Source organism: Eptesicus fuscus, chromosome 11, assembly GCF_027574615.1.
Source record: "Eptesicus fuscus isolate TK198812 chromosome 11, DD_ASM_mEF_20220401, whole genome shotgun sequence".
Lineage (NCBI taxonomy): Eukaryota > Metazoa > Chordata > Mammalia > Chiroptera > Vespertilionidae > Eptesicus > Eptesicus fuscus.
This window is the reverse complement of record NC_072483.1, coordinates 42,992,657-43,019,967: the sequence shown is the minus strand read 5'-3', so window position 1 is coordinate 43,019,967 and position 27,311 is coordinate 42,992,657. Positions and strand designations below refer to the sequence as shown.

General features: G+C 37.4%; 1 protein-coding gene and 1 pseudogene across 1 annotated transcript in view; both read left to right on the top strand.

The window, feature by feature from the left end:
• Positions 1-27,311, top strand: part of COBLL1 (cordon-bleu WH2 repeat protein like 1) — a 152,331-nt gene that overhangs the window by 58,694 nt on the left and 66,326 nt on the right. The window lies entirely within an intron of this gene.
• LOC129150810 (60S ribosomal protein L35a-like) lies at positions 20,295-20,656 on the top strand (annotated as a pseudogene).

Here is a 27,311-nt window from a genome sequence, read left to right as displayed (position 1 = left end):
TTTAAGATGCTTTATAACCACGTTATTTTGCGTGTGTTTATGGCAGGACTGAATATTTTAATACATTTCCTGTACTATCTAGCATGGCTCCTTGCCCTTTGTGTGTGTAGAATACCCTATCGAATATGGCAGTCAAAGGGACTCATTTCAGTCCTTTACCACCTTTAGCTGCCTGTCTTATACCTATCTGGTATAAAAATCCATCCCCACCCTTTTTTTTTTGAGAGGACGTGAAGATTTCCTCTATTTTTTTAATCAAAGGCCTCAGCTATGCCCATGTTTTGAATTCCTATTTTCTTCTGGAGAATAAGCTTTAGATGCTCTTTTCCCTTTCTTAGGCTCAAACACCATTGAACACCCCCACCCTCCAGCAAATAGAAAGAATAGTTAAATGATGCCTGTGATATCTGTATAAGGTTTATTTTTGCTACCATAGCAACTACCAGCAGTTACATTCTCTCTCACTTTGGGAGCTTGTGGTTCACATGAAAGTGTTTGGTGTAACTTTTCGTGCTAACCCCTGAAGGAAGCTGTGACCCTCTCCCTGACTCATCATGAAGAGCTTTGACTATTGTTTTATTTTGCTTAAAAATAAAAACCAAAACACAAATAAATAAAAACAACAACAACAAAAAACACCCACTCTTTATATCATTGACTACTTCAATTAATTTGTGGGATTCTCTAGAAGTATTCTTGTGAGTGTCCGAATACCCTTTTATATCTACTCTTTATAGTCCTCATTTTAAAAATCATTTATTGACTCTACTAGTACCAATGGAATTGAAAAATGCCATTGCCCTAAAGAAATCCACCATGTTGAAAGAGAAAGAGAGAAATGCTAACAAGTATCATGTAGAGCTTTTGCACTCCAGTTACCTGTGAATGGCCTCGGGTGCTTAGAGAATATAGGACAGGGGATCAGAGTGTTCCAATGTGGCATTCATTGTGATCTACGTATATGGTGTTGAATCTTATTTTTTGTGCTTTTGATTTTAAAGTGATGAAAATCTCTTAAATAATTTAAAGGCAACATTATGAAATCCGGAATATTGCAGAGGGAAAGATTACTCATTGCTGGGGTGAAATTCTGGAGGGGTGTGTGTGTGTATTTAGAATTCTCCCAAGATGAAGGAAACAGCCAGGGAAAAATATGCACATCACAGGCAAGGTATTCTTAAAGCCTGTGTGTTCTAGAGTTTGACTAAGTGGAAAAGCAAGTTATTGACTGAGAATGATATTTACTCCTGGCCCAGAGACCTCACAAGGCGACAGCGTGTCTTCATGAAAACACAGCATCTCCACTGTGTCTGTTGCTTACTTTGCCTTTTGGATTTCCACCTTGCCCGGCAGTGACACTGGCAGCTCCACCCAGGGCAAACATCACTGGGTTTCTAAATAAGGCACAAAGCTGAAAATACACAAAAGTGGAGTGCTTGCTAAAGATAAAAGAGTATGGTGGCTCTTGTCCATACTATGTGGTGATAATGTATATGTCTTTATATCATGGGAGCTAAGGAAAATAATATTTAGCGCTTCAATTAAGATTTACTTATTCATTATTTTCTAAGAGGACGCCACTCTAGCCCTGGCCAAGTAGCTTGGTTGGTTAGAGCATTGTCCTGATACACCAGGGTTGTGGGTTCGATTCCCGGTCATAGCATGTACAAGAATCAACCAATGAATGCATAAATAAGTGGAACAACAAATCAATGTTTCTCTCTTCTCTCTCTCTTTATCTCTCTCTCTCCTTCTTCCCTTTCCTCTCCCCCTCTCTCTAAAATCAATAAATATTTTTTTAAAATAAGAGGAAGCCACACCATAAAAAGGCCTCATGAAAAGTCTCGTTTCCCATGTGACTCATTTTGAAGTCTTAAAAAAAAAGTGTATATTTTTAAATTTAAGTTGACTAACAACTTATTTAAATTCTTTAACTGACATCTTTTTATTTAGAAGGGGAGATTACATAGAATTAATTTCACTTCCAAAAAATGTTTACTACCAAGCCCTGCTTATTTTCTCTTTTGGGCTATTAGAATATTCAATCAGTGCTAGATATTTCTACATGGCAGCACTGTGCCGGGGACTTTTTCTATATTATCTTATTAAAGTTTCACAGTGAACCCTTGAGTACACATCATGGCTACCTCATTTCACAGATGAGGGTCTGAGATAGAGTGTGGGTAAGGACCTTCCCTAGATCACTCAGCCCGTCAACGGCTAAGCTGAGAATCAGTCCAGGTGGTCAGCTGGACTACCTCCCATTTAGCAAAAGTCATTTTTTGCTTATATTGTAGGCTAGGGGAGTGATGCTATAATTACTTATCTAAACTGCAAAAGTAATTATATATTTTATCTTTTAAAATATCATAAGTGCATGAGGCAAACGTTGCTCTCAGCAGGCCTCGTTTCAGGCCTGCGTGCAGCATGAGAAATTACTACAGATGGACAGATGGAGGCTTAACCCATATTTCCTTCTTTCAATCTCTTACTCTTGCTTCAATATTTCATCTCCACGAGTAGAGCTCAGTCACCTTCATTCTTCTGTCCTCCTCCACTGAATTATCAGGGCATTGACTTGGGAAGGAACGCTGATCTCTGGTCTTTGCTGTAGGAGCTGAGGGGCCTTGCTGTAGAGCAAGCATGTCAAACTCAAAGGCTAACATGGGCCAAATAAACAAGGCATGCGGCCCGCAGGTCGAGAATTCGACATGCTTGTGTAGAGGGCCTGGCAGTGGACCCTCCTGCTCTGATAGACAGCCCTGCCTGGGCCTGAGTGTCTGTGAGGATCCTCCTGTGAAAAGGCCATCAATGTAGCTCTGCTCAGAATTTATATTCTGAGGAGAGGCAGGGTCTGGGAACCAGACAAACAAAGTAAATAAAAGAAAAATAACAGTGCTAAATGCTTTGAAGAGAATTAAGATGGGGTGATGTGATGGCAACTTGTTTGCTTCTTTAGACAAGATCCCTGACAGCCTTTATGAGAAGGTAACACTTAAACTGAGATGGAAGAATTCCAGGTGTAGGGATGAGCAAAGACAAAACCCTTAAGACTGGGAAGGCTTATGGATAATATGTTGCTGTAGCCCCATGGGCTGAAGAAAGGAGCCTGAGGGACAGGTGAGGCCAAGCTGGTTTTTATTCATCAGTCTGAGGCTTTGGGATTTCCTCTTAGACCTGTAGGAAGCCTTTGAAAGATTGAAATAGGGAATGAATTGCTAGAGTTTAGATTTTAAAATGATCACCGTGGAGGTGTTGGGAAGAGATTGGATTGTAGCATGAGCGCAGAGGCAGGGAGACTGTGATGGGGGTGTAGGTGGGAGGGGTGGTGGGTTGACCTGGCATGGTTGTAGTGGAGACTAAGTTTATAGATTCACCATCTATTTTGGAGTGAAGGTGGGTAGTGGGGGAAAGAAGAATTGAAGTTAATTTTTAGATTTTTGGCCTTTGGGAGGCTACTTTTTGAGATGAGTAAGGCTAAGGGAAGTGAGATAAAGATCTCACTTGTGGGATTGTCAAGTTTGAGATGCCTAATAGATAGCAAAGAGGAGATGTAAACAAGATGGGCACTAATCCCCCAGGTAGGGTGACTATATCATTGATATGCAACCTGGGACACTTTTGAATGTAAAATGAAAGTGTGGTGGGATTTGGATTTTAAATGCTAAAGCAGGGACAACAGAGGCAATTGGGACTCCCTTGGAAAACTGGAATGTATTGCATGCAGGAGTTTGTTTCCAGGAAAATATTTCAGGATTGTCAGTATCAGATGCTTAGAGTACTGCTAAGAAATCGAGTGAGATAACAAAGAGGTCTGTTTTTCAATATCCAGAGGGACATGAGGATCACTGGTGATAATAAAAATTTAGGACAGTCTCAGTGGGCTTAGGGGGTGGCAGCCAGAAGGGAGTGGACTTGTGAGCAGATATTAGGTCAGGATATGAGGTCAGGAAGTAGAGATGGAAACGATAGACAACTTTTATTTTATTTTATTTTAATACTTTTATTGATGTCAGAGAGGAAGGGAGAGGGAAAGAAAGATAAAAACATTAATGATGAGAGAGAATCATTGATTGGCTGCCTCCTACATGCCCCCCTTCTGGGGATCCAGCCTGCAACCCAGGCATATGCCCTGACCAGGAATGGAGCCAACCGTAACCTCCAGGTTCATAGGTGGATGCTCAACTGCTGAGCCACACCCGACGGGTTATAGACACCTTTTAAAGAGAAGTTTTAGGGTATCTGCTGGGGATTTACCTGTTTCCTTTTAGTTTTAACAAAAATTAAATGCCTGATCTTTTTTCTGAATTTTATTTTTACATACCTACCTTTCTTCAAACTATCATCCTAGAAATATTAAGATTTTATGTTGATAGTATACAGATGTTTTGCTTAACACTAGCATCTAATGATTAACTAAATTATCTAATATGCAAGCATTTCTAACTTTATGAAGGAGATAAAAACAACAACATTGAATTCTCTAATATTTTAGGAGCTACTTTTAAAAAACTGTATAAAACACATTCTCTTCAGAAAAATGACCAATGAAGGTGTTACTTGATCATTCTTGGGATGATTTTGTAAGACCTGTGAATTCTTTCCTTTACGTGTTTGCCTGAGGTAGGACGTGCCTGGCACTTAACACATGATAAGCAGTAGAGTTAGTAACAGAACAGGACAGTTGGTTTAGCATTCTCTAAGAGTGAATAGCCAATGGAGTGGTACCATTTTAGAGAGACTCTTTAAAAGAATCGTAAGTATATATGATTTATCAACTTAAAATAATCTAACATTTTCTAATCATCGGCTTTTTATAATAGTCTAATATTTTCTTATGAACTATTATTACTCTTAAACATTTAATATGTTTGAGGACTCTTTCAGTCCAAATTTTTATAGAAGAAGTTGAACTTAAATTTTGTGAATTGATATTTTGGATTGACAATTACATAAATTTTTTTCCTTTGACACATTAAATATATGTGCAATGATGTAATGTGTTCTGTTAGAGAAGAAAAATTAAATAATACTTAATCTATTAAACACTGTGTGTATATACAATTAATTACTGCTCTTTAGTTTTAAGACATGGTGAAATTCCTTTCAGATTATCATGAACATTTTAATAAACTATATAATAAGTACATTTATCTAGGGCTTTCACTTTTACCAAGTACTAATCATTCTCTAAAAGTGTATGTTAAGGGCTGGTTTTTGTTTGTTTGTTTGTTTAATTCAGATAAATTTGACTAAATGCGATTTTCACTCACAACCTAAAGTGTGTTAATATAGAGAGGCCCTATGCCAGAATGATATATGGGGAAAGAGCACAATCCTAGGGATAAAAATGATTAATTCTAGTTTGAATTTCTCTGTTAAGTAACTTACTACCTCTGAATCTCCATTTACTGATTTCTGATAGTGAATGAAGAAAGTATCCAAAATCTGCTGAGTGTAATATTAACTGTCAGCATGAATCATAATAGAAAGTTGCTAGTGGAAATTCTGGCTTGGCTGGTACTTGATTACATATGACTTTGCTTACTTAACTAACCAAACAGCATAACCTGACTCATCATTTTGTTTATAGTACTGTACTTCTTTTGTAAAAATGTGTGCACTACAACTTCATTCTCTTTTTTAATGACCATACTAACCTCATCCAGTATGTAGATGCCTGGCATTATGTAATCTTAGATGACATGCGAAAATGAGTCTTTTTGTGTATGCTAAAATTTGGGGGGAGATTGTCTGTGGATAATAAAAATGGTCCCTTTAATTGAAACTCATTGGCAGTTTGGTGACTTAAAAGAAATGATGAAGTGAAGAAAAATGTGAGCTCACATTGTCTGTGGTAGAAAGTATATTTCTCCTGCTTTATTGCAAAATGACATATAACATTTTGTAAGTTTAAGGTATAAAATATGTTGATTTGATGCACTTAGGTATTGCAAAATGATTACTACTATAGCTTTAGCTAACACCTGCACCACATCACATAATTACCATTTCTTGTTCTATGGTGAGAATATTTAAGATCTGTTCCCTTAATATCTGTCAGGTATATAATACAGTATACTTACTATAATCACCTGCTGTAATTAGATCCACCAGAACTTATTCATCTTATAACTGAAAGTCTATACTCTTTGACCAACATCTCCCATTTCCCCCACTCTTTAGCCCCTGGTAACCACCATTCTACTCTCTGTGTTCAGCTTTTTTAGATTTCACATATAAGTGATATCATACAGTATTATTTCACTCAGTAAAATGCCCTCAAGGTTCATCCATATTGTCACATATGGCAGGATTGCCCTCTTTCTCATGGCTGAATAATGTTTCATTGTGTGTATGTGTGTGTGTGTGTGTGATCCATATATATTCCATAGTCATACTAATACCAGTTCGAATACTAATACAAATACCATTCAGATATAACAGATCTTTGTTATTCATTAATTCATTTTTGGACACTTAGGTTGTTTCCATATCTTGGATACTGTGAATAATGCTGCAATGAACATGTAATGCAAATATCTCTTTAATATCCTTTTTCATTTCCTTTGGCTATATACTCAGAACTCCTGGATCATATGGTAGTTCTATTTTTAATTTTTGAGGAACTTCTACTAGTATATTATTTTCTATAGTTGATGTATTAATTTACCTTCCAACCAACAGTGCATGAAAATATTTCTTATAACTGTTTAATACTTAAAGAAGTCTTTTTAGAAGTAATGAGTTTATAAAAACCTGAAGGAATGGAGAATTAATATTTGTTTGTACCTAGAAAAGATTCTTAAGTGTTCAAATTATAAATCAGCTTGCTATTATAAAATGTATCCAAAACTTGGAAAATAGTTCAATAAAATCAGAGTGGTTATATTTTTTTAAGAAGGGCAGTGTTCTAAATACCTTGTAGAAATCTGACTTGCATGATTCAAATTTAGTTTATTCATAGAAATAAATTCATGAGTTGTGTTTCAAATTTAACTCACAAAGAAACCTTGTGACATTTAAGGTACACATAAATTATAACAGCAGAAAATACAATTTCACCATATTTTATTTTAATGATAAAAAAGATATATATCAAGTTATTATTTGTCCCTGGTTAGTTGTTGCTACTAAGCACACACTGAGGATTAAAAATGAAATAAATCCATTTACCCATGTAGGTCATGAGGTCAGATAGTTGAGACTATAAATAGGCAGATTTAATGATGTTATTAATAAAAAAGAGGAGAATGTCTCTCTGGGGTGTCTTGTTTACTCTTACTAAGCTTATGTTCTTTAGAAAACAAATTACTAAAGCAGATGGAATAAGGAAAAAATGAAGGTGAGTAATAGAGTAACTTTAATCTGTTATACATTCAACATTAAGAGTATAATTATATTCCACTTTCATGTTTGACACAGAAAATAATATTTTATGTTTTCAAATAAAATAATACCAAATGGTATCAATCTGTCTCTGCATTAATCTTTAGAATTAAATGTGGATGAGTGTTTTCTACAGAATCTTGGCATTATGTAGCTATGACTTTAAATGGAGTATTTGGAAGCCTTTCTATCACTCCACCATTGTCATCACAGTTATTTATACAGAGATAAATGTGGTATTTAGCTCATAAACCATATATATGGAGATGTACAACTAGAAACTCATTCTTTCTAAACCATACTGTTTCAGCCATCCCACAGTGCTGGCCAGCACTGACCACAACCCCACCCCCTTTTTTTTTTTTTTTTTTTAAGTTCAGCCTATTGTCAATTATGTCACAGAACTCTTAAGTTGTATGGATAGTCCACTGAAGGTTCTAATCAGTGATTATTGGGGTAACTTGTTTGCCAAAGGTTTTTACTTTTTTTTTTTAATAAATGTAGCTAAGTTCTTTTTGTTTTTTCAAAAGAGAAACTAGAAAACAAAAATTTGTTTAAACAACAACAAAAAATGGATGCAATATTAACTTGATGACTAGTTACATTTGGGTTTTTTGTTTGATTTTGATAATTGATCTTATGGAATCACATAAAGGTGATTTTTGAACTTTCACAGTGAATTAGAGAAAAGTTAGGTTGTTGGTCAAAAAGAAATGGTTAGAATAAAAAATTAGTTTTGCTTTTAAGATAAAATATAAATAAAATTCTTTATATTTTCTAGTTTTTATCTTTCCAGTTTTCCTCAAGAAAAGTGGAGATTAAGAAAATAAAGTAAGAATGACCTGTGAATGATGTTTATGAAACTGTGGGGACAAAAAGTAGAATACAATGATCTTTTTGTGAGACTATTGCACTAAATTCTCCGATTGGTTTTTATTTTAGGATCAAAAAGTGCATGTGTCAGTAATTATTTTAGCTCCTTTTTCTTGGCATTCAGAATAACAGGACCACACCTATTGTGCCAGAATTCTTGTGCTAAAAAAGTTGTTGTAATGGCTTTGATATTCTAAGAGCTATTTTTGAACAAAATATCTGCTAAGACTTTGTGCTGCATGGCCACGGGTACTTGGCATGTATGTATGCCTTTGTTTGTAGATCCACCTATTTCCTCAGGGAAAGTTTGCATAAATGAGACTACTGTATATTTCTTTGTCATTTCCGTCTGCTGTTTCTTGGGAGGAAGAACTGCCGTGGATTTTACAGTATTTGTACACTAAATAAGCTACCTTTCTGTGAAACTGAAAAAAAAAAAAAAAAGATAGTTGGGAATAATATTTTAGGTTGTCTAAACCAGGCAGATAACACATAATTTACTTTTTTTTTTTATAATATATTTTACTGATTTTTTACAGGGAGGAAGGGAGAGGGATAGAGAGCTAGAAACATCGATGAGAGAGAAACATCGACCAGCTGCCTCCTGCACACCCCCCACCGGAGATGTGCCCGCAACCAAGGTACATGCCCTTGACCGGAATCGAACCTGGGACCCCTCAGTCCGCAGGCCGACGCTCTATCCACTGAGCCAAACCGGTTTCGGCAACACATAATTTACTTTTTAGAGTATGGGTGATTTTCTTTGTTTGAAAAGACTAAGTATAGTCTCATAGATCATGAAAGCATGACTCTGATGAATTAGTCTTTAGCATACACATTCTAATGTTTCCTTCTTTCTTTTCTTTTTTTTTTTTTTTTTCTGGTGAGTCACTACTTCTTTTAGCTGTTGTTTCAAGGAAAATAAAAACAAATGGTATCAATCTGTCTCTCCAAATAGAATTTTAAGATCTCGATTGTTGTTTCATCGGTGCTGGCAATTCAATATGGGAGAAAGGAAATGAACTACCCCGGCTTTAAAACCTCTATCTGCAGTTTACTATGACTAAAGACAAGTTAATTATCCCCTTGGGAATTTGTTCTTTTTTTTTTTTTTTAATTCTTTATTGTTGAAAGTATTATATAGGCCTCTTTTCCCCCCCATTGACCTCTCCCCGCCTGCTCCTGCCCCACAGCACAGGCCCTAACCCCCTTACTGTCTGTGTCCAGGGGTTATGCTTATATGCATGCATACAGGTCCTTTTTGGTTGATCTCTTACCCCCTCCTTCTCCCTTCCACCCCTGCCTTCTTTATACTGTGACATACAGATAGAGCAATTCACAGGTTGTTATAATAACTCTAAGGCATACATGGCTTCTTGCCCTTTGTAACATAATAAATTATACTATTGATGTTATGGGTGCTTTACCAGTGCTCATTGATAGATCAAACTAAACAGAAAGGGGGGGGGGGAAGGTTTATTTGGGGCTTCTTATGTATAGTTAAATTGTATAATAATAAGTAGTAATTTTTTGAGTACAGGAACTGTCCTATTTATTGCTGTACCCAAAGCAAGTGTGGGTGCTTAATAAATGCTTGTTGTGTGAGCGTGTGGGTGGGAAGACTCATGTTTCTTCACTTTCTGGTTCAGTGTTCTTTCCCACATAGCATTACCTTTAACTCCACATTACTCTATTAAGTGAACTCATTTTAATTCATCTATAATTTGACCTTTTTCACAAACAGGAATATAAAATACTTTCTTATTTGCTGTTGATTGGGAGAGAATACATATAAAATACTTTATTTGGGAGAGTTGTCAAACTATGTGAGAAAATATTTGTGAAAGGTAAATGGCTCTATGATAGATTTAGGAGGAAGAGAAAACTCTTTTAATGGGATATAGATGTTAGAAAACCTAATGGTTGGTTGGTTTCTTTTATAATTGCTTATAGACAACCAGATTTTTTTTAATGACTGAAAATAATTTATTACTTGTGCAAGTTCTTATTTGTGAGAATCAGGGTCAAATGGTAAAAAAACAACTGCCATTTCACACCAAATGCATAAAATGCCCTATCCCAGACTGCTTTTCTTTAAAAAAAAATTTTATTGCCACTACTGCAGATGTCCCCCATTTCCTCCTGCCCTTTGCCCACCTCCACCCAACCCCCAGGCCCCTCTTCCCCTGGCCTTCACCTCACTGTTGTCTGTGTCCAGGGGCTATGAATATATGTTCTTTGGATAATCTCTTCATCTTCTTTTATCCAATTCCCCACCCGCCTTCAGTCCCTTTTAAGAAATAAATAGGAGCCCTGGCTGGTGTGGCTCAGTTGCTTGGGTATCATCCTGTGCACCAAAAAGTTGCTGCTTTAATTCCAGTTAGGGCACTCGCTGGGTTTGTGGGCTCCATCCCTGTTAGGGGGCATGCAGGAGGCAGTTGGTCAGTCAGTGTTTCTCACAGCGATGATGTTTCTCTTTCACTTTCCCTCTCCCTTCCTCTCTCTCTAAAAATTAATTTAAAAATCTTAAAAAATATATAAAGGGAAAACATCTGAACACCTCTGCCTCTCCCCTCTCTCTCTCTCTCTCTCTCTCTCTCTCTCTCTCTCTCTCTCTCTCTCTCTCTCTCTCTCTCTCTGTCTCTCACTAAGGTGCCTGTGCTCAGCAAGCTTCTGTTCACTAATCAGAACTAATCACTAATCCAAATTGTGAACATTTACTATAAACCATTTGAACATTATTGTCGCTGTATGAAAAGTACATTCTGTATGAACAGGGATTTCTTTGCTTTTATGTTATCATGTACTTGCAATTAAAAAATACCTATAAATAATTAAGGAAACAGGAAGGCCAGCTCTTTCACAGAGATCTTTGTCTTTGTCAATACTCTTTGTCAATAAGTATTGTTTGTTCTTAAATTCCATTGTGATGTTTCAGTTCTGATGGCACAAATAAGATTTGTAAATATATATTTTAAACGTTTTTATTGTTATATATACTACGGGATTGAGAATAGTCATCAAAGCAATTAATTAATAGAAATGGGACAGTACCAAGTTATTTCTCCCCCAGATAAAAGGGATTATTTCTACAGAAAATAAAAATGACGGTTTTTGGAGAACTATCCATATAGCTTAATACTACTTAGATTATCATTCTACTGAGAGAATTATTAGTATTATTTCTGACACGTGTGATCTGATCCATAGTGTGGTTTGTTTATTGTCTTTTGTTATTAAAAATAATGCTGCAAGGGATAATTTTACCAATAACACATTTGTTAGTTTTAGTTCGTGTCTTTGAAATAGCTTCCTAGTAGTATTACTGGGCCACAGGGTAACAGCATATTTCATTTTGTCAGATATTAGCAAATTTGTCTCCATTGGGAAAATTCCTCCCTTTTGGCTGTCCACCAGCAATGTATGAGAGTGCTTGTTTTCCCCTTCTCACCCATAGAGTAAGTTGTCAACCGCTGGGTTGTTTTTTTTTTCCAAGTCTGAAAGGTGGAAACTGCATCTCTTTGTAATATGGAGGAGTTTTGAATTGTGTAATTATTTTGTCATCAGAGATGTGACCTTTCATGCCAGTGATCAGGAAGCTTTTCCTGTAAAGGGTCATATAGGAAATACTTTAGACCATGTGGTTTAGTCTATACTTTAGACTACTGTCTGTGTTACAACTGCTTAACTCTGCTGTTGCTGCATGAAAGCATGCACTGATAGTTTGTAAACAAATGAGCGTGCCAGCATTCCAATAAAACTTTATTTTTAAAATGAATGATGGGCTGAATTCGGCCTGCAGAGCATAGGTAGCTGACCCCTGCTTTATGCCACTTCTATAAGTATAGACAGACAGTTTAAAATGACCAGATACTTGTACCAAGCTAGCTAGTTTGTTCTCGTATAATAGACTGTGCATTGAGCATATTAATTACATGAGACAGCTGAGACTCAGTGTGTGTTGGGTTGGTACTAGAACAAAAGTCTACACTCTCATAATGTAATACCCTTTCCCTAGTTCCCCTTCAGGTTTTCTCGGGACACTGTGTATTGGATATTGTTTCATTCATAGTAGAGGAGATGGTACTTACATTGAAAGGATTTGTCCTCCTTCAAACACAAATACTCATTGGACTTTTATTGATGCTCATTTTTGCCACCTGGTGATTGGCATTGTTACCTGTAGTCAAGGAGCATAGTCAGGCCCGGCCTGTGTGGCTTAGTGGTTGAGCATCGACCTATAAACCAGGAGGTCATGGTTTGATTCCCTGTCAGGGCACATCCCCAGTAGTGGGGCTTGCAGGAGGCAGCCGATCAATGATTCTGTCTCATCATTGATATTTCTATCTCTCCCTCGCCCTTCCTCTCTGATATCAATTTAAAAAATAAATAAAAAAAATAAAAAGGAGCATGGTCAGGTTAGATAGCCCTAGCAGGCAGGATTAAGCTTATGACCAAGGATTCCCTTGAAGCTGTATTAAACCACTGAACTATTTGAGAATAATCAGAAAATGATTGTAATTTTTTACCCCAAAGAATTTATTTTTCCACAGAGCTAAGAGCAAGTGACCTAGCATTAGAATTTGTAGCAACTGATTAAAATAGAGATTAGCAACCTTTTAGAAATGGTGCCCTAAGACTTGATTTACTCTGTTATGTTGCTACATTTCTCCCAGTAAGAAGGTTGGTGAGAGACAGTGGGAAACTGTGATTCATTCCTCCCTGAGGAAAGGTGAAAAAGGTATGGTAGGCACTTGGCTCAGAGGCACAATGTAAATGTGAAAGCTATGCGTCTGGGTTTTTAAATGTGCCACTTTTACCCATTCCTGTGACAGGCTCTTAAGAGAATAATTGAGGGAAGTCTTTGTAAACTCTTGGGATTTTAACTCTTATTGTGTTGTATATGGAATAATGTCTAGGTTGGTCTTTTAAATGTGTTTTTTTTTTTTCCTAACAAAAGAATCTTTAAATCAAGTGCTTGTATGTATGTGTGTGTGTGTGTGTGTGTGTGTGTGTGATTTGTCAACAATAATTATTTTACATAGAAGCACAGGTAAGGACCTTTCATATACATTTTAAAAATGTAACCCTTGTTTCTCATTGAGGATATGTTTTCCCTACAAGCCTTTGTTTTAATATTATAAGTTTTTTGTTATATCAGCATTTTTACTTTTGTATTGATATGTCAAGTTTTGTTATGAATAATAGTATTGCATTTAAGTAGATCAGGAATTGATTTTATTTGCACATCTTTCACTGTCTATAAATGACAGCTTCTTTACTCAGTTATATAGTCTGTGACTGTAAATAGGACTTCTTAGTAATTAGTCATTAAATAGAACAATACACATTAATGGGGATATTCTTTTTCTTTCTAATACCTTTGCCTTTATTTTAGTCTAGCGGTTCTCAAATTGTCATGTGCTGGATCCCCAATATATATCATCCAGATCTATTTAAATAGGTACGTGGGAGGGGCACTCATGCAAGTCTGTATTAGAAACAAGTTCCATAGATGCTTCTAATACCCATCAAAATTTTGGAAATCACTATTTAGATATATCTTATTATAATTTGAAAAATAGTTTTATTTGGAATAAGTTGCAAAAATAGTGCAGAGAGTTGCCCTGTGCCCTTCCCCTAAGCATCCCCCAATAATAATATCTCAGATAACCCTAATACATTACTAAACCCAGGAGTGGCATTGGTAAAATATTGTTAACTTTGACCTTTTCAGATATCACCAGGTTTTACATGCATTCTTCATTACTGTTATTCTTTATTATTTTAGGTTTCCGACATGTGCAGATGGGTGTGAAAGCACCCCAGGAGGAATATAAAACTCTTGCATCACCACAGACTCCCTTGTGTTACGTCTTAAGAGTCCCACTAGTGATCTGTTTTCTATGACTGTAGATTTGTCACTTTGGGGTTCTTATATAAATAGAATCATACAGTATGTCACCCTTTGAGACTGGCTTTTGTTTTGTTTTATTTTTGTTTAGTTATCACTAGAGGATATTTTTCCATAGATTTTTAGAGAGAGTGAAAAGGAGGGATGGAGGGTAGGAGGAGAGAGAGAGAGAGAGAAACAATTATGTGAGAGAGACACATTGATTGGTTGCCTCCCACACATGCCCTGATGGGGGCCAGGGATCGAACCTGCAACCTACGTATGTGCCCTTGACCAGGAATGGAACACATGACCCTTTGGTTTACAGACCAAAGCTCAACCATTTAGCAGCACCGGCCAGGACAAGAATATGGTATTTCTGATTATTGACTTCTGATTGCTCCCTCACATGAGTAAACCTGAGAACCACTGGTCTAGTTTTATAGAAGAAAATAACAATGAGGTCCAAAGAGGGGAAGTGACCCAGTCAAGGTGACACAGATGGTTAATGTGAACAAGACCATGAACCTGAGGGTACCAGGCCTCCTGCCCAGAGTCCTCTAAACCTGCAATGAGACTGGCTTTTATCTTCACTCAGCATAATGCCCTTGAGATCATCCATGATGTTGAGTGTATTCAGACTTCATTGCTTCTTGTTGCTAATATTCCATTGTGTGGATGCACCACAGTTTGTTTCTTCATTCTTCCACAGGAGCACATCTGGGTGGTTTCGTTTGGGGTTGTTATGAAGAGTACATTCATGTACAGGTTTTCTGTGAACCTAAGTTTTTATTTCTCTCGTGTAACTAACCATGAGTAGATTGCTGGGTCGTAAGATACGTGAATGTTTAACTTTCTATTACACTGCCAAACTGTTACCCAAAGTGACTGTACCATTTTGCATTGTCATTATACAACCCACAGACGAGAGGTCCAGTTGCTCCACATTCTCCTCTGCATTTGATATTATTAGCTGTTTTCAATTTAGGCATGTAGTGGTTTCTCATCATAGCTTTAATTTAGATTTCCCTAATGGATGATGATGTTGAACATCGTTTCATGTGCCTATTTGCCATTCTTATATTCTCATTGATAAAGATTCAAATCTTTCATTTGATAATTGGATTCTTGTTTCTTCTTGCAGTTTAGAGGGCTCTCTGTATATTCTGGATATAAGTCTCTGTTGTGTATGTGACTTACATATACTTTCTCCTAGTCTGTGGCTTATCTTTTCATCCTCTTAACAGGGTTGTTTCAAAGAGCAAAAGTTTTAAATTCTTGATGAAGTCCAGTTTTTCAATACTTTTAAAAATATTTTATAGATTGTGTCTTTGGTGTCATTCATATCTAAGAATTAATTGCCTAATAAATCTTGGTCCCAAAGTTTTTTCCTATTTTGATCTAAACATTTTATAAGTTTATATCTTACAATGTGATCAACTTTAGGTTTTAACATTTCTAAACTAGAGGCACTATTTCCAAGTAGTTCTTTTAGACCAGTATTTGACAACATCTATAGCTAGGAAAATGAGTTTGGAAAATTAATTTCAATGACTTTTCTTTATGAGTATGCAATGAACATTATGCTTAAATGTCATTTACTTAAACATACACCACTCCCCAACATAGATTTAAAACTTTAACAGAGACTAATGACTCAGTGCTGTTGAATACTTGCCAAAGTACATATTTGAGAGTAGATCATTGAGATCGTGACTTAAAAGCAACTTCTGCCTTTATTTTATGGTTGGTTAATTTTCCAGTGTGCTTTTTTTGGCTGATATATATATTTCCACTATTTACTATGAATATGTGCATATATTTTAATAATTATAATACCCACATGTAATGATTTTCAGTTTTTAACCTACTATGCTTTAAAAAATGAAAAAAAATGCAATTATTTTTTTTAAAAAAAACTTAATTTATTTAGAGCAGTTTTGGTTGCACAGCAAAATTAAGCAGAAGGTACAGAGATTTTCCACTTATACTCTGCCCCACACATGTATAGGCTTCACCATTATCAATAGCCCCCACCGGAAGGGTACCTTTGCCACAGTTGGTGAACCTGCATTGATACATCATAATCACCCGGAGTTCATAATGTAGTAGGGATCACTCTTGATGTTGTGCATGCTGTGGGTTTGGACAAATGTATAAGGACATCTATTAATCATTATAGTACCATCTATAGTATGTTCACTGCTCTGAAAATTCTCTGTGTCCCACCTATTCATCCCTCTCCCCACCACCTCAACTCCTGGCAACCACTAACCATTTTATGGTCTCCAAAGTTTTGCCTTTTTCAGAATCTTATATAGTTGGAATAAGAGAGCGTTGGGCAATAATAGGTTTACTGTTTATATGGAAAATAATGTAATAATTAATAAATAATACAAGGATATACTCTGTGTTTTGTGTACTCACAACTGTAAACCTATTTTGCCCCACCCTGTATAATATGTAGCCACTCCAGAATGGCTTCTTGCACTTAGTAAGATGCACTTACATTTATTTATTTATTTATTTATTTATTTTTATGGTTTGACAGCTCATTCCTTTTTAGCACTGGAAAATATTCTATTGTCTAGATATACCATATTTTACTTGTTCATTTACTTATTGAAGGATACCTTAGTTGCAACTAAGATCTTTAAAACTTAACTTTATGGGTGAAAATTTCTTTTTCTTTTTAATATATTTTTATTAATTTCAGAGAGGAAGGGAGAGGGAGAAAGAGATAGGAACATCGCTGATGAGAGAGAATCATTGATAGGTTGCCTCCTGCATGCCCCCTATTGGGGATTGAGCCCGCAACCTCGGCATGTGTCCTGGCTGGGAATCGAACCGTGACTGCTTGGTTCATAGGTCAGTGCTCAACCATTGAGCCACACCGGCCAGGCAGACTCATCTCATTTTTAGGCTACTGATATCTGAGGACCTCATATGGTAGGTATTTTTTCAGTCTACCCAGTTTCTTTCTATAGCACTGAGCACACAGGGGTGACCAATAAATGTTGACAGTCCTGTGACTCACTGTTTATTTTGCTTTCAAGTCTGTTTTTTCAACTTTGTCATTTGTTTTGATTATTTTTTTTATCTCATCCTTTGATATGACCGTTTCTATCGGAGGCTTTCTTTATATTTCCTTTTGTTGATGTTTAACTTTCTTAACTATGCATAAAATCAACATTGCCTATAAGATATTTAGGAAAACCCAGAGACAAGCTGAAATTACAGGGACATTTATAGGGCAGATATGCAAAATTAAAATTTAACTTAGGTTTATAGATACATTTTCCTACTCTATCTTAATATGTGTGGTGTTCCTTGAGTGTATATATGTATGTAAAAATATATTTATATATTTCTGTATATAAAACATAGGTCAGTGAAAAATATTAAGGGAAATTTATGTTTTCCTTACTTTCATAAGAGATTTTCTTCTTTGATTAAAGAAAGCCAAAATATAATGGGGATTTGGAAATGTTATTACTAAATTTTTGGACTACTTTTAACCTTTTGCACTCAGATGTCGAGTGTGACGGTTATTGAATGTATCAATAATTTGAAATATAAAAAAATCCAAATAAATAAGTTTGTATGAAAAGAAACTCCAGTTTTTTATTCTACTGCTGCGCTTTGTAAAATCTGGGGTATTTAAAAAATTAAATCTCGAGTAGAATAAAGGAATCGAGAAAAAAGCAAGCGAGTGCAAAGGGTTAAGATTTGTGATATTTAGTGGTTCTAAGACCTTCTTGAATTTATATGCTTTGATTGATGTAAGTAGCAACCTTCAGGCAGTGTTTCAGAGTTTATAAAGTTCTTATGAAGGTGTATCATTAACTCTAATTGAATACCTAGCATGCATCAGGCATTATGCTAGACCAGTGGTTTTCAGGTTTGTCTGCATTTCAGAATCAGTTGGGAAGGTTTAAAATATCCCTGCAAGCAATTAAATCCAAATTTCTGGGCCTGGGTGCTAGGCCTCACCATTTCCTGAAACTCCTCAGGTGAATTCACTGTGTAGCCAAGTGTGAGAACCACTGGGCTGGACAACTAATATACATTATCCGTTTCACCTCAGTAACCCTGTGAAGCAGGACATACTATCTAATTTTGTGATTGAAGAAATCTTTCCAGAGAGATTAATAACTAATATGTACAGACCCAGATGCAAACCAAGATGTCTGACGCCTTTCTAACCTTTAACTCTATCAGTAACCTTGGTGATTAGCATGTAGATTTTTCCCCCTCTTCAATTGCAAATATATACATATTTTCTATTACTTTGTGCCTTTCTGGAATATCTTACCGGTAATGTTGCCCATGGAAAATAATACTGTATGTATCTAGTGAACTGGAAATTTTTGCTCTCTCCCTGCCACCCTCCACACCCACCCACAAGAAAAAGGTGGAAACCAAATTATGCATTTATTAACTAAAGCACGGTGTGTGTGTGTGTGTGTGTGTGTGTGTGTGTGTGTGTGTGTGTAAGATATGGCTTAGAAATGCTTAGATATAAATGGCTTAGATGTAAATGGCTTGGATGTAAACTATTAGCCTGTCATCTCTTATAAAATGGGATATGCATATTGTGTAATTTCTTCTATTGGGATAGATATGTGCTTAAAAGATATAAGGGAGCACTTTATGTCTTTTTGGGTATATGACAATGAAATCATAACAAAAGCTTCATATCCTCATGCTAACCTATCCTGGAATAGATAGTGTTTCAAAGAAATTCTGTTATGTCTCTGAACCTCACTCTACATAATTGCTAAGTTCCTAAAAGAAGTGAAAAGGGAAGGTAATGTATTAATCAAAAGTACAAAAAATTATATTCATGATATCTGCCTCAAAAAACTTTTCTGGAAGATAAGGTGATATCCATTGCCAGCCATGCCATAAGACACAAGGGGCCCAACGTGCTGTATTTCCTGTCTTGTGTTAGTTACTCAGCCACCTCTGTATTCTGTCCACCACACTGTCAGCACCAGAGGGAAGGCTTGTGTCTTGTCCTTAGATTTGCTCCACTTCATCCAACACAGTGTGCTGATACTGAACAAAAGGATCTGCACAAGTGTCCCACTGTAAACATAAACAAGATACTGAAAGATTTTAAAGTGGAAGGACTTCTATGTGTAAACAGAAAAGGTTATTGGAAGAAGAGGCATCCAAACAGGGTTTTCACTGTTGTATTACAAAGAGGGTATCTTCTGTGGGCAGGTGATGGCCTGTGCAGAGGGTGCTTTAGAGCCTCGCAAGAATAGCAAGGACCTGAAGCTGAAACTGAGGCATAGGGTTTATGTGGAACTCAACTCTGCTAGCTTGCTGGTTGAGGTGAGGATGCAATCAAGGTGTCAGCTAGGGCTCATGCTGCTACTGGGATGGGATCAGCCTCTGAGCTCATTCGTATGGCTATTGGCACCCTTAGGTCCTCACTGGCTGTGGGCTGGACACAGGCCATTTCATAACATTGCTGCTGGTTTCCCTTAGAGTAGGTGAGCGGGTGTCCAAAACTGATAGCACAGTCTTTGGGGAACCTAATCTCAGAGCTGACATCCCATTACCTTTGCTGCATTCTGTTCACTGGACATGAGTCACTAAATCCAATCCACAGTCAAAGGAAGGGGATTGCACAAGAAGTGAGGGTCACTGGGGACCATCCTAGAGCGGCCTATCACAGAAATACATGTTATTAACCCACTATATAAAAGTATAATTTAATATGTAATTAATATGTAAAAAGTACTAGTATACTAGTAGATATTTAATATTTTTTATTAAATCTACAAAATACAGGGTGTATTTTACACTTGCAGTGCATCTCAATTCAGATGCTATATTTTCATTAGAAATACTTGCTCTGTATTTGGGTGCCATAAAATTCATAGTGGAAAAATAGCTCCACATACCCAAGTTGTTCCGAATATGTGTGCTTTATATGCCCTTGAGTTGGCTCTGACCCCTGGACACCCTGTGAATGAGTCATGTCCATAGTGTCCTGCTCAGATCCTGTAGTCTCCTGGAAGCCAAGTTTCAAATATACTTAAATGTTATTCAGTAAATGAATCAAGTACCAGTTTAAAAATATAACGTGCTTTTCCTGCCACCTTGGAGCCCGTGGAGGCCTGCTGGGAACATGGCTTCTGTAACGACAAGTATGTCTGGAAGGCTGTGGTCCAAGGCCATTTTTGCTGCTCTAAGTGGGGCCTCCCAAACCAGAGGGAGCACACAGCTCTTCTTAAAATTGAAGGTGTTCATACTCCAAATGAAACTGAATTCTGTCTAGGCAATAGATGTGCTTATGTGTACAAATAAAAAAACAACAGCACAGTGACTCCTGGTGGCAAACCGAACAGAACCAGAGTCACCTGGGGAAAGGTAACTCATGCTCATGGAAACAGTAGCATGGTTTGTGCCAAATTCCAAAGCAACCTTCCAGCTAAGGCCATCGGACACAGAATCTGTGTAATGCTCTGCCCCTCAAGGATTTAAACTTAATGAAAAGTAAATAAATAAAGTGGATTTGTTCTCCTGAAGAAATAATAAAGTAAAATAAAGCTGAAAATAAAGCTCCTCAGTTACACTAGTCATGTTTCAGGTGCTCAGTAGCCACGGGGCTGCCATGTGGGACAGCAGAGTTCTAGAAGTTTGGCTGCAACAGGAAGGAGTGAATCAAAACAGTACTTGGAAGCAGCAGGGAGGTGGGAATTAAGATCATAGAAATCTGTGCATTTTTTTGTGTGTGTTCTCGGGAGAAGGAAAGAAATCTAAGGTGATAGAAACATAGGGTGTAATCGGTGTGGCTTTGGATTAGTGGGCAGATTTGAGTGGAGGTGCAATTGGGGCAATGAACCTGAATTGATGAATGACTTGTGATAGAGACCTTCTATTCCAGGTGTTCAAATGCAAACCAACTGAGTGTGGGAGAATGAAACCAGAAGCTTTTTAAATTTTTCTTTTGAGTTGTCACTCTATTCATCATTTTTTCCTAGTGTGTGTGCCAAGAGAGGGAAAGGCACTTGGAAGGGGAGCCATTTCCTGCTCACCCCAGAAGAGACCCTTTCCTGACCAGAAGTGGTCTCAGCCTAGGAAGAGTTACCTGGAAACAAGTTCTGTCCATGCCACCCCTTCCACCAAATGTTATCTGTAAATTAGCTCAGCCCCTGTGCCCTGCTCCCAGGCCTAAAATATCTTATTTGAGGCCTCCATTTTCAGTCTCAAACAAAATTATTATGCAGAATCTCTGTATGTCAGAGGTGAAGGGGGCCTGGGATCATCTATTCCGATACCTGTATTTTGTAAATGAGGGAATGGAGGACCGGAGAAATGAAGTGATTGATTTAAGGTAACATGAGTGGCCAGTTAGGACACTGCCATGCTTTGGATTCCCAATGCATTGTCTCCAAAAGTCCACCTGGGAAGTAGCTAAGCCTCTGTTGGTGTGAGTGGGCATTTGCAGGTTTGGCTTCTGCATTCCTGTGTAAATACTACCAGGGGTTATTTAGACGGCTCTTGTCAAGATTATGGCGAGGGTTTGGTAGCATGTTCTGTGTGCTTTGGGAAAAAAATCGTAACCTTTGTAAACCCTGATTAAATGCAGTGGCAACTGCCTCATGAGATTAAATGTAGGGGGAAAAAAAAAAAAAAGCACTAGCGCAGTGCTCAGCAGGAGATGTTGAGTAACTGCTGTTTTTTTTCCTGCTCTATCACTTGGCTTTGTGCATTCATTATTGTTGTTCGTTTATTTTGTATGAATGTTTCAGCTCCCAAAGGGACAATGTATGTAATAGTGAAGAAGCTTTAGCATCCGACAACTTAGATTTAAATGTCCACTCCATCGCTCACAGCTAAGTTCCTTCACCTCTCTGTGCCTCAGTGTCCTCACCTGACACCTGGGGATGCATGGCCGCACTTCCCTCACACAATGCTGTGACTTAGGACAATTTTCAACACGTCGCCAGCATTCCTGGAGTTAGCTGTTGTTGTTGATAGTATAATAGTAAAATGGAATGAAAGCCACTTGTGTGTGTGTCCTTATTGGAACTTTGGAACTCGAGGGCACGAGCATTTAACACGTTTAGTGTGATGTGAAGAACGCCCCCTAGGGCCTCTGTATTTGGTGTGTTATGTCAAATGTACTGGAAAGGTGAGTTCCACCTTTACAAGTGAAAATGTAACACAGAATTGGGTTATTCTTTCCTCACATTAATCATGATCCTCATTGGGCAAGGGAAGCTACAGCCAGGGCATCTGAGTTCTGACTCTCAAATGGGAATTCCCTCTGGGCAAAGGAGGTTTCTTTCCACCCTAGAAGTCAGTCTGTCCCAGTTTAATCCCTAGTTCCACCCCCAATCTCAAATAGGCATAGGATTTAGAAGCTTCCTGAGCATTGAATACTTTCACTCGTGTGGATCTCTTTGGACTTCTTATTCCTCTCATTGGCCACAAAATAGCTTGTGTTACAAAAGTGTTTGATTCTCAGAAACCAACTAAGCTCTTAGAGTCGTATGAATTCGTGGAACTCATATAACCTTCCCTTTCAACCTCCCTCAATTAAATCAACAAACATGTATGCAGTACCCTAACTTGTGCCTGTTGCAGTTCCAGGTGCTAGCAGAGAATGAGGGAAGCCAGGTCCCAGCACTCAGAGAATGTTCATTCTGGAGGCTAAGGGCAAGTAATAAACAAGTAAATAAGTAACCAGGATGGTATTCAATAGTGATAAATGTGAGATAGGGAAAGTAGGGTTATGTGAAGGGTGTGCTGAGAGGCGTGACACCTTTTGAGTGGTTAGAGAATATCTATGAGGAAGAGATATTTGATCTGAACTCTGAGCTCAAGGAGCAGACCATTGGAAGATCTGTGGTTAAAGGCATTTTGGGCAAAGGGAACAGCTGGGCAAGTCCCTTAGCTGTGAAGGGGCTGGGTCTGTTTGAAGACTGGAAAGAATGCCAGTGTGAATTACACAAGGAGTTGAAATAGGAGGGGAAGCTCAGAAGTTGGCAGATGCTAGTGGTTTCTTAGACTTTAGCACACATCAGAATCACTTGGAGGGTTGTCAAATGTGGATTGCAGGGCTCTACTCCCAGCGTTTGTGATTTTGTAGATCAGGGTTAAGGCCTGCGAAGTTGCATTTCTAACAAGTTCCGAGGTGCTGTTCACGTTTTGAGAACACCAGGCTAGTTGATCTGTAAGCCAAGGAAAGGAATTGGGGTTTTATTTTCAATGTAATGAGAGGCCACTGAAGGATCAAATATATGATCTGATTCACATGTGTGTGTATGTGTGTGTGTGTGTGTGTGTGTGTGTGTGTATAATTTAATTTTTATTTTATTTTTCCATCACCATTTATCCCCTCTATGCCCCCTTCCACACAGCCCTGTCCCACAATCACCACACTGCTGATTTACATATTTAAAAGAGCACTCTGACTGCTAGAGGAAAGACCAGTAAGGAGGCTATTGGAGCCCTCTAAGCTAGAGATGTTGTCTTAATTGCCAGGGTGGTAGCAGAGGAACTGATGAAAAGTACACTGAGTAGGATATGTTTTAGAGTTAAGAATTCACAGGACTTGATAATGTATTGGAACTAGGAGACAGGGAGAAAGAGGAATCAAATTATGCCTAAGGCTTTTGCTTGAGTTAAGGGGGTGGTATTTAGTGTCGAGTCATTGGCAGAGGTGGGAAGGTTACTGGGGGAGGTTTGGATGTGAATAGGCATTGGGAGTGGAGAGGAGAATCAAGAGTTTGGTTTTAAGATACCTATGGGACATCCAAATGGAGCTGACCATGTGGTTATTGGATATATAAGTCAGCCCTCAATAAATAGGTCAGGACTGGAGATGTGAAGTTGAGAGTCACCAACTTGTAGATGGTATTTAAAGCCATTGAGTTTGATGAAATCACCTGCCGGTGATGGCTGTGGAAGGAGAAGAGAAAGGAGCAGAGGAGGAGCTCTGGGGTGCTCCAGCATTTAGAAATCAGGCAGGGATATGAGGGCATTAGAGACTGAGGAGTGGCAGTGAAGAAAGAAGAAACTGTGTTGCCACACAAAGAAGTAGAGGGAGAGAGAATCCCAAGCAGAGGGTTTGGGCAGCTGTTAAATGTGTCATTGGAACTTGGGCACTTACTCAAATGTGACCAAGATTAGACAGATAATTGTCTATTACATTGGGATACACAGGTGATTGGAGACCTTGACAAGAGAAATGTCTGTCAAGAGTCATATAATGCCTTAGGCCTCTCCTTGTTGCCTTTCTTTTAAAGTTACTGGATATATTCACCCTAGTTTGATTTTAGGCTCTTAATTGCATTCCCTCAGGCACATAGCATAATGATATGTCCACCATTGGAACAAATTTTATTCAATAAAATTTTCTCTTGTTTTATTTAATGAGAGAGAGAGAGAGAGAGAGAGAGAGAGAGAGAGAGAGAGAGAGAGAGATTGAGAGAGAGAGAGAGAGAGAGAGAGAGAGAGAGAGAGAGAGACTAAGCAATTGTTTTTGAGAAACTGGTCAAGAGAGAGAGAGAGAGAGAGACTAAGCAATTGTTTTTGAGAAACTGGTCCTTACTTTACAGTTGAAATGCATAGATTAGGGGCCATCAAAACATGGCCAGTTATTTTGAAGAACTGCCTCATGGACAATTATCACAAGGCAGCTTCTGTTTGATAGTCTTTCTATACTGAAAAGAAGGTGGCTGTTAAATTTCCTTTTGGTCATTAAAATGTAATACTTAAAATGTCCATTGTTTTGTTTTGTTTGTTTTATTAATCTTCACCTGAAGATATTTTTTCCATTGCTTTTCAGAGAGAGTGAAAGGGAGGGATGGGGAGAGAAAAACATCAATGTGAAAGAGACACATTGATTGGGGTGGGGCGTGAACCCACAACTCAGGTACATACCATTGGCCAGGAATGGAACCTGAGACCCTTGGGTGCAGAGTTTGATGCTCTAACCACTGAGTGCCCATTGTTTTAACACTTATAATTCCATTCTTATAGTTTGTCTCTAATATTGGAGCTGTATTTTTGTATAGTACTTCTCTGAGTGAATCTCTAGGAATACTATATAAATGCAGCAAACACATGAGATGCCATTGGACTGTCGTGGCTTATTAAGGATGTAATTATAACTCATGTAATTGAAATTTTTTTTTCTCAAACTAAGAAGGGGTTATTTAAATAGATTTATGTTACTTTATTCCCTCTTTTCATTTATTTTAAGATGTTAATATTGACAGGATGGAGTAATAATTACCATGGACAAATGATTTTTGAAGAGTTTTGTAAATCAAATAATAAAAAGACCAATCAGTAGTAATAGCAGGATGCCAATTGAATTCTGCATTAAAATTAAGTTTTGATATTTTAGTGTATTATTGTGTAATGTGAAATTGTACCTTAATTTTCATTATGGAAATTGAATGTAATACTGAGATAATTTTAATCAATAAAGCAATGACTTACTTAAGCAATAATTACTGTGGATATGTTTTAGAGTTAAGAATTCACAGGACTTGATAATGTATTGGAACTAGGAGATAGTTCCAATATTTTTAAGGCTTGATTAATGAATTTTTGCTCTGACCTAGAGAAATTTTCTGTCTCGAGTAGCTTTTCAGTATAACCTCTCTACCCACTCTTGTGAGAAATTTGCTAGTGTTTATTGTTAAAGATAGGAGCCTCTGAGGAGTAGAAACTGGTAGACTAGGCCACTGGGAAAGAAGAGTTTATGTGATAATCCCTTGGGTAAGAGAACTAGCTCAAACATTCTTGTTTAAAAGAACAGGGATTTTAATGGCAGTTACTGTGACTTTAAAATATTAGTGAAAACAAGTATTCTTAAGCAGTAAATTATACTTGTTATTGCATGTTGATGTGTTACTTTTTTTTTTTTTTTTACTTTCTTACACTTTGATTAGGTTACAACTTTTGATTATTTTCAGTGTATCTTTAACTTGGGTGACATTTAATTTTGCTATTGCTTCAAAGTATAATCAAGAACATTGGGAGAAATGTCAGTAGATCAATCTTAAAATCTTCATTGGTGAATAAAATGTCCAATAAGTTAACAAAGTCTAAAGCTACTTAGGACTCAGGCCAAATCCAGGCCTCTACCTGGTATTCTTTTCACTAGTCTATGCTATATAGTCAGCAAACTTTAACTAGATAGACACATTCCTAACTTTCATATAAATGGATCATAGTTGGGAACCAACATATAATTGATCCTACAGGGCTCTGCTTGTCTAAATTCTACTTTTCTTTCAAGAGCTGAGTCATACATTTCTTCTCTTTGAAATATACCTTGATGCCTGCCTCCACACTCCCACAGAACTAGTTTGAGCTTGCTCTCATTGCTCTGAATTTTCAGGATTACCCACTCTTTGCTTTGTATTCATTATTTAATTACTTACACATTATATCTTCCCCATGATTTCTGGTTCATTGTGAAAGGATCTTGGTCTGATTCGAATATGCTTTCTAATTTTTAAGACCCAAGGTAACAAATATTTTATTATGTGAAGTAATACCAGGGAACATTAAAAGATGTTCTTAACAGAAGTTCTTTGTAAATAATATTTCAACTAGTGCTTTGTTCTGTTTTTTTTTTTTTGTTTTTTTTTTATAAAGTAGACTTATCTTTAGTAATTAGAGATGGGTTTTCATCACAGATTCAAAGAACCTTAGGAAATAAGACAGGGCCACATACACAGAATATTAAAACTGTGAGTCAGAGGAGTTCATTGCAGTGTGCCATAGACAGGGAAGATAGTCCAAGAAATTGTGTCTCAATCTGGACCTACAAAGGCAGAAGGATGGGGAGGGCATTCAGGTGCAGACCAGGATGAGCAATACTTGGAGATGGGAAGGTGCCTGGAATGATGAAAGCAGGCTATAGGAAGGCCATGGTGACAGGAGGAGGTACCTGTCAGACCTTCCTACACTGCCATCCTTTTGAAAGCCAAGTTCACTGTGGACAAAGTTGTTCCTGATGCTCTGCCTCCCTGGCAGCTGGGCTTCTCTCCTGGCTTTCCCTAGGAACTCTTTTCAAAGCACTAAAGTTCCCAGTTATCCCATGCTAATAAATGCAGTATGTATTTTTTAAAATATATTTTTATTGATTTCAGAGAGGAAGGGAGAGGGA